We start from the raw sequence: 7,971 nt of genomic DNA, 5'->3' as shown, positions 1-7,971 counted from the left end.
CCCCAGCACAGCACAGCCGCAGCCATCGGCTGCACAAACCGTGCCCCCGTGCCAAGGAACTTACCCAATCAATCGACCCGATGCAGCCTTCAGCCGCTTCAGTGTGCACAGGCATGATGCTGCCAGTGTGAGGCAACACCTGGAATCACATCATCGCCCTCTGAAAGGCAGCAGGGCTGAGCTCAGCAGACCGAGCGCAGCACTGACCTGTAGTGAGGAGCGGGCAGCTGCTGGATGGCGTCCTGCATGCTGAGCAGCCGCTCCTCCTCCGTAGCAGCACAAACAGCGTCCTGGAAAAAGGCAGGAAGGGATTCAGACACCAGGCGGGAATAGCAAAGGGAAGGGAATTCTCGCAAGCGTCGCGAATGGTTTAAGTAAGCACCTCCTGGCACCACCAGAAGTGGCATCAGACAGAGGCAGGAGGTGGCAAAGACATGCCTCATGGGGCTAACAGAAATAAGACCTCGGAGCTGGGGCACTGCTGCAACCATCAGCCAGGACGCCCAGGGAAGAGGTACGTGTCATTTCCAAGACATTGCCCTGAGCTTACCGAGAACTTGCCATACAGCTGCTCGGTCAGCAGAGGGTTTGGGAGCTCCCTGAAGTACATCTTGCACAGGGAGCTCACGCTGTGAATGTCTCGGACGCTGAGCTCGGGAACCTGCTCCGACTCGAATTCATGGCTGCAGAGAAGGACACAGGATTGGGCAGAGGGCTTTGAGAAAGAGGAAAGCAAGTCCAAAGCCACACAGAATACAGTCAAGAAAAGGAAGGGGTTCCTCTGAACGCCCGCAGCATGGCACGTGCCCCTGCTGACAGCTGTGTCAGTCGCAGCACTCTTACCGTAGGCGCTGGATCCTGGACGCCACGCCTGACAGGCGGTAGATCCCCTGCACCACGCCATGCTGCTCAATGAACTCGGCGCAGCTCTGCAGGACCTGGGGGACTATAGAACAAGAGCCAGCGGTTAGCTCAGCTTCTTACTCAAGTCCTGCTTCAGGCCATGCTCTTCTCCCATCCCAGCCACTAAGCGCAGTCGGGCCACCGCTTGCTTCCTCCTTAGAGGAGAAAGCTGGCAGAAACAGCTGTGAGGAAACTGCACAGAGACGTGTTCTTGGCTTTCCAGAAATGCCACGACCTATCATATTCAGATGCCCAACCGAGGAAGATCTCAGCAATGGGCTGTTCCTTACCATCACGGCCAGAGCGGAGAAGGTGCTCCCCCAGGTCGCACCCAAACACCCCTTCCTTCTCCGGCTCCGGCTGCTCCGATCTCCTGGGGCGGGCCTTCACCAAGGATCGAAGGAAGGGTGTGAGCTTGCCCCGTTTCTTTGGCACTGTGCAACAAAAAAAAGAAACCAGTTCATTTCAGGCTTGGCTCGGTTGGATGAGGCAGAGCACATAACAATGGGAAGAACATTCCCAACAAGGACACGCAAGAACGGATTTTCCCCGTCCCTGCTCTTGTCTCCTACTAAATGCAGAGGCTGGCCACCCAGACTGAGGCAGGGGCCTTGGAGCCTGAGGATGATCCTTTCGGCCCCTTCCAATCCCAAGCCATTCCAGGAGGATTCTGTGACTTCCCCAAGCCCAATAATAAACACAGTGGGACTGGGACAGATCTCTGCGTGTTCCCATGGACCTTAATGCAGTCCGCTTGCTAAGCTTGCTCAACGCGAGCATTAACCAACACCCCGAAAGCCACGCTCTGACTCCATTTTACTAACCCGCATTATCAAATGTAACATGTGTACCTGGCTTTGGCAATGAATTGACCAGGGACTCGGGAACCTTTCCGCTGATGAGTTCCACGCACTCACCAGGGAAAGACCCAACCTGTAACAAGAACAAAAAGACAGCTGGGCATTAGCCCGAGCCCAGAGCCAAAGGGAAAGTCCTCTGTCACCGACACAGGGCAACCGTTTGCGTCCGGAAGCCATCCTGTGCAGGCAGAGCAGCTCCAAGCTGAGATTCCTGACTCTACTGAAGTTGCGCTCTCTAGTCGGAAGCGTGTGCCTACCTGAAAGCCACGCTTGCCTCTCCACCAGGGGCTCAGCTCCTTTGGTGGCATAGCAATAATGCTCACCAAGTCTCCTACCTGCAAGAGATTGAAACGTCAATCCCAGCTTCAGCACAGCTGGCAGGAAAGCACAGCTCAAACGACTGCCTGCTTCTGCGCCGCAGAATAGCCTCAAGCTTGACAGCCATTGCACCAATGCAGCCCCCAAGGCAAGGAACGCCTGGAACTGCTTACCTCCAGGGAGAGCTCATCCGGCCCCTGGGCGACGTAGCGCTTGATAACATGGGCTGCCGCAATCGCTGGAACGTTAAGAGATGACTCCGCACGCACCAGCTGCGGCTTCCACATGTTATCAGCCTGCAAAACAGAGCACAGGCCGTGGTCAGGACCTGAGGACAAACTCTTTCCTGCAGGAGAGCACATCTGCGGCTCCCTCTGCTGGCTCAACACAGGGAACAAAGACAAGCCAGAGCTTCACACTCTACCTCCGTGCCCGCCAACTCAGGCTCACTGCTGATCTTGCTGCACGCAAGGCCCATCACAACAGGTGTGACAAGCTGGAACAGAGCAGAAACACACTTCTGTTGTCTCTATTCACACAGCACAGTATGGAGAGACTTCTTCAGAACTACCCTTGCATACCCTGCCGCATAGGCAAGTGTTTGAGAAACTACCCCTTGCTGCAGTCTGTTCCAATGTGACAGCCTATTAGGCAGCATTGTACTAAGTTGCTATCCCTCTGCCAGCAGATGGGGACTCTGGCACAGAGCAGCAGATGCATTCACCCAGAGCGCTCTGACAGTGTGACAGCAGGGCATCAGACAGCACCCTTCTGAGGGCTGAGCTGGAGGGCAGTGAAGAAGCCCATGGCATGCAAAACAATGTGGTAGGACAAACATGGCACATACCTGGCAACAAGATCACCTCAGGCTATCTGCAGCAGTTCCTGGTCACTCTGCTCAGATCTTCTGAGAGCAAAAGCTGCACCAAGGCAGTGGGCGGAGGGTGGGCAGAGGAGAGAGAAAGAGCAGGTCAGTGAGCAGGGCTAAGACAGCCATGGCATAACGCACACAGCACAACCGTCCCATCCACTTGCTGCAAGACATGCTGAGTCTCAGGCTACATGATGCCTGTCCGCCCAGCAACTTGACGATGCTTCCACAATTGAGCACAGAAGATGATGGATGAAGCATGGGACAGGTGCCACCTTTACGGACACCCCCTTTGGAACGTGTCTACCAGGGAAAATGACGTCTGATGCTCAAGAGTAAGCAAAACGGTGCTGGGAACTCCGACAGCCAGCACTTCTCAACACCTCACTGCCCACCCGACCATCCCACGCCAGCTCAGCTTACCTACAGGATGCTGCGCACAACAGTACTCAAACAAAGGCACTAAACGCACGAGAACAACAAGAAAACCAACCACTCCGAACTCCAACTCTCCCACAAAGGAACACAGAACGCACCGCTCCTCCCCTCATTCCAGCCGCTTATGACATCACCAGCAGCCACCAGTCTGGTCCACCATGACCCCCCACAAGGGGGGGAGGCAAGACCACGGGGTCACATCTGATTCCAACACGGCACCACAACATTCCAGAACTCAGGGTGGGGTTGGAATTACGTCCTGGTGTGGCAGCGCAATGGGAGGTGTTTGGGCACAGCTGAAGAGCTGGCAGACACCTAACGTTTCCAAAGGAGGGTGCCAGATTCACTCTCAGCGTTCTTTTGCAGGGCTCTTTGGGATGCTTCAAACCCATTTCACTGCCTAGGTCATTTCTAGAAAGTCCAGCTGACAAATGCTCACTTTGTCTGGGTAATGCCTCTGTGCATCATGAATGAAAAAGAAAATTAAATGGGCACGTGACCCTGTGAAACTTACCTCTCTGCTCTTGTTGTCAGCCAGACACCCAAGATGAGCATTGCGTGTCCCTGCTCCTGAATGGAGATGCACCCAAGTCTGTGCTCCACTCTGCTCCACCTAAGTGTCTAAAAGAAACACAGACAGAGATGATTAGAAGATCATTTGCGCAGATGAAAGCGCAGGCTGCACGCCTATTCTCTTTAGCAAGAAATACTACTTGAGAATCCACAGACAGTTTTATGAGAGGGTGTATGAAAGATGAACAGAAAGGAAAGAGATTCATTAAAATAACCTAGTTAATCCTCTCCCCGTCAAAAAGGAAGCCTTCTGGGCACTGTAAGCAGCACCTCCTATAACACCTTGCACCACAAATTGTGGCACATGCATTTTTTTCCCACAGGCCCCTCGCTTCTGTCGTTAGTGTCAGATCCACTCAGGTTAAAATATGTGGATCAGAACAGCCATTCAGTTCTGCTGAGGCAGGAACCCACCGCTGGGATGTCCCCCAGTCCCATTCCCTGCTTTTCCTGGCACGGGTGAGGAAAGGAACAGCAAGTGACATCACCTACCCAGACTTCTGCTGGGCCTTCCATTCGGTCGCCCATCCCTGGGAGAAGCAGGAGAGCTCTCGTGGCACAAAGCTCGCAGCTGGAGAAATCAAGGCTGCCTCTAAGATGGTGCTTTCAAACAGCACGAGTAACTGCATGTGGGACTTGAGACACAAGGGTAACATGAAAAAGCCACCAGTCCCCACGGATGGGGCTGTTCGCAGAGACAACAGCTGCATGCTTTCCAGCAGTGTGATGCTCACCCAACAAAGCGCTCAGCCAGCAGATGCCTCCAGTGTCTGAGCACCCATTTGGAGATGGTTTTCTTAACATCCAGGCTGAATTTTCCCCTCATACAACCTGAGGTTGTTCCTTCCACTCCTGTCACCAGTTACATGGGAGAAGAGCAGGACAACCCCCACCCCCACATAACCTCTCTTCTGTTAGTCACAGAGAATGATAAGGTCTTCCCTGAGCCTCCTCTTATCCAGACTCAATAATCCCAGTTCCATAAGAAGCTCCTCATAAGATTGTGCTGTAGACACCTCACAGCTTCACTGGTCTCCTCTGGACACATCTCAGGATTTCAGTGTCCTTCTTGCAGTGAGGGGCCCAGAACAGAATACAGAACTCAAGGTGAGGACTCACCAGTGCCGAGTACAGGGGGATGATGGATTCCCTGCTCCTGCTGGCTCCAGCCTTCTGCATTCCAATTCCAATCTCAACCATTCCTGCTGTGGTAGGACTTGAATCCTCATTTGGGGCTGGAGCTCAACAGGTCAGCACATCAGAAATAATACAACGTGCAACTGGAAGACGTGTCTCAAAGCCCAGAAAATCCAACTCTCTGACCTCGGTACAACTCACCAACCAAGAGCCAGGCCTTGACAACTTGGCTGATCTGAGCACGCGGGAGGGGGCCAGACAGTGGACCACAAGTGTCCATTTCCACTGCAGCTCCCTGTAGAGAACAGCACCAATCAGCAGGCGTGAATGAATTCATTCACAAGCTGCACAATGAGTCTGTTATTCATACAAAAGAAGTCACATCAATTCCTGTTCAAACCCATAGGATTCCTTTCACAATACTCCATCAGAAAGGATGTTACACTTGTTCTATACACTCGAGCGGACTGAGCATCGGTTTCTCAGTCACTTAAAACACACAGAAGCATCCAAACCCAGAGCACACACATCCCTTCCTGTGGTACTGGAGCCCACAGCTCACCTTCACGCTTCTGTCGATTCCCGGTGTTTTACAGCCATGCAGCCTCGCTACGGTTCCATGGGTGTCACCCAAGACCTGCAGGACCTCTTTCTCCGCAAACCCCGCCTGCAGGCACTGGCTCATGAGGTTCACCACCTGCCCTCCTGCGCAAGAACAAGCATTACGAACGAGAGCAAAGTGCAACAGATCCAACCTGGCCTGCTCCCACCCTCAGTCCTGCCAGGGATGCAGATTCATCCACAGAGCCAGGCTGGACATCAACACATGCATCATTCTTCATACACCCCATCCCAGCAGCAAGGGATCTAAGCGCTGGGACAGCCAAAACAGAAATGCTGTGAGTGTTTCCTGTTGGCACTGACCATGAACAAATCTACCACTGAGCAACAGGATGGCAGACAAACAGCAGAAAACAACCAACCTGCAGAACTAACTCGTTTGGGGTTGGCCCAGATGTTTGCAAGCTCCCTTTCCACGGCCCAGGCCAAGCTTGCTGAGCTGCTCCTCATTTGCACAGGGGGAGAACACTGCAGATGGGATGTGGTGGCTATGCACACCATGCCTTTCTCCTGCTTTTCCTCTCTCCATCTTCCATTAGCAAACAGCATCTCCAAGCTTTTCTTCCTGAAAAAATCACTGGTAAAAAAAAGAACTGGCAAGCTTGCTTTTCAATTTGCCTTGTTTATACAGCTTGATGCTTTAAAGCAGAAGCTCACCTAGCAATGACCTACGTCAGAAAAGCTCAACCTGCAGGGAAAAGTTATTTCTCTCTGTCGGCAGGCTTTGCACACATTCACAGATGCAACAGTCTGCCAAGATCTCGGCACAACTTTACTAATTGCAGAAATCCAGTTTATGCCCACCACGTTTTTCTCTCTTCTGAAACACTGTACTGCTGCAAGAAGCAATGATGCAAGTACAGAACCACAGAATTGGAGCTGGAAGGGACCTCTAGAGATCATTCCCCTGCTGGCCACGCTCCTTTCAATGCACCCCAGGATCCCACTGGCCTTTCTGGCCGCCAGGGCACACTGCTGGCTCATGGCCGACCTGTCACCCACCAGGACACCCAGGCCCTACTCTGCAGAGCTCCTCTCCAGCAGGTCACAACCCAGCCTCGACCGATACCTGCAGTTATTCCTTCCCAGCTGGAAGACTCTACACTTGCTCTTGCTAAACCTCATCTGCTTTCTTGTTGGCCCAGCTCTCCAACCTGTCCACGTCTTGCTGAATGGCAGCACGGCCTTCCGGTGTGCCAGCCACTGCTCCCAGCTTTGACTCATTGGCATACTTACCGAGGGTGGACACTACCCCTCATCAAGGTCGCTGACAAAGGCATTGAACAAGACCAGACCCAGCACCGTCCCCCAGAGAGCATCGCCACTCACAGCTCTCCAACCACACTCTGCACCACCCTCTGAGCTTGGCCAGTCAGCCTGCTCTCAGCCCACCTCACCGGCCACTCATCTGTCCCACACTTTCTCAGCTTCATTACCAGGATGTCGTGGGAGACTGCATCAAAAGCATTGCTCAAGTCAAGGTAGACGACATCCACTGCTCTCCTGCCATCTGCCCAGCTGGTGATGCCATCAGAGAAGGCTAACAGGTTGGTCAAGTACAATTTGCTCTTGGTAAATCCATGCTGACTATTCCTGAAAGTCTTGCTCTTCTCCAATTGCTTGGAGATGCCATCCAGAACAAGCTGTTCCAGCACCTCTCTGTGCTTCTTTATACCACAAAAGCTAGGAAAGAAGAAAATAGTTCCACATTAGGCATACATTTCAAGGAGGCTCCAGACAAGTGGAGACAGGGGAAAGCACTGGCAAGCCAAAGCAGGGCAAAATTTCCCACACTGCGTTAGCTACAGGGACAATAAATCATCGTGTGCCTCCGGTGGCGCAGCGGTAGAATTCCCGTCTGCAACACCAGGGGGCCCGGGTTCGAATCCCCCCCTGTGGAGCAGGGGGTAGAAGTGCCGCTCTGCTACACAGAGGGCTCGAATCCCGGGAGTTGGACTCGATGATCTCTAAGGTCCCTTCCAACTCGCACAATACTATGATACTATGAATAAATCATGCCCCCAAACTGCTTGCACTAGAACACCCAACCTGAAATCATAGAAGCTGCCGAGATACGAGTTTATCACAACCCAGAAGTCCTTTAGATCGTGCACTCCCTGGTGCAGTGACACTGGAGGATCAGAACCCTTGGAGAAAAGAACCGGGCCTGCTCAGCTCCTTCCCACCCTCCCAAGGAAAAGCAAACCAACTGCACCGCTGCCAGCACAACCCCGCAGCACACAGCAGGGA

The 7,971-nt window shown here is 53.1% G+C and overlaps 1 long non-coding RNA gene across 1 annotated transcript; it reads right to left on the bottom strand.

Moving 5' to 3' along the window:
• Positions 1-5,783: 5,783 nt before the first annotated feature.
• Positions 5,784-7,216, bottom strand: LOC140263783 (uncharacterized). Its single transcript, XR_011905951.1, has 3 exons — positions 7,158-7,216; positions 6,084-6,286; positions 5,784-5,805 (listed from the first exon to the last, which is right to left on the bottom strand). It is a non-coding gene; the product is annotated as an uncharacterized lncRNA (long non-coding RNA).
• Between the last annotated feature and the right edge of the window lie 755 nt (positions 7,217-7,971).

Source organism: Excalfactoria chinensis, chromosome Z, assembly GCF_039878825.1.
Source record: "Excalfactoria chinensis isolate bCotChi1 chromosome Z, bCotChi1.hap2, whole genome shotgun sequence".
NCBI lineage: Eukaryota > Metazoa > Chordata > Aves > Galliformes > Phasianidae > Excalfactoria > Excalfactoria chinensis.
This window is presented reverse-complemented; position numbering and strand designations above follow the sequence as displayed.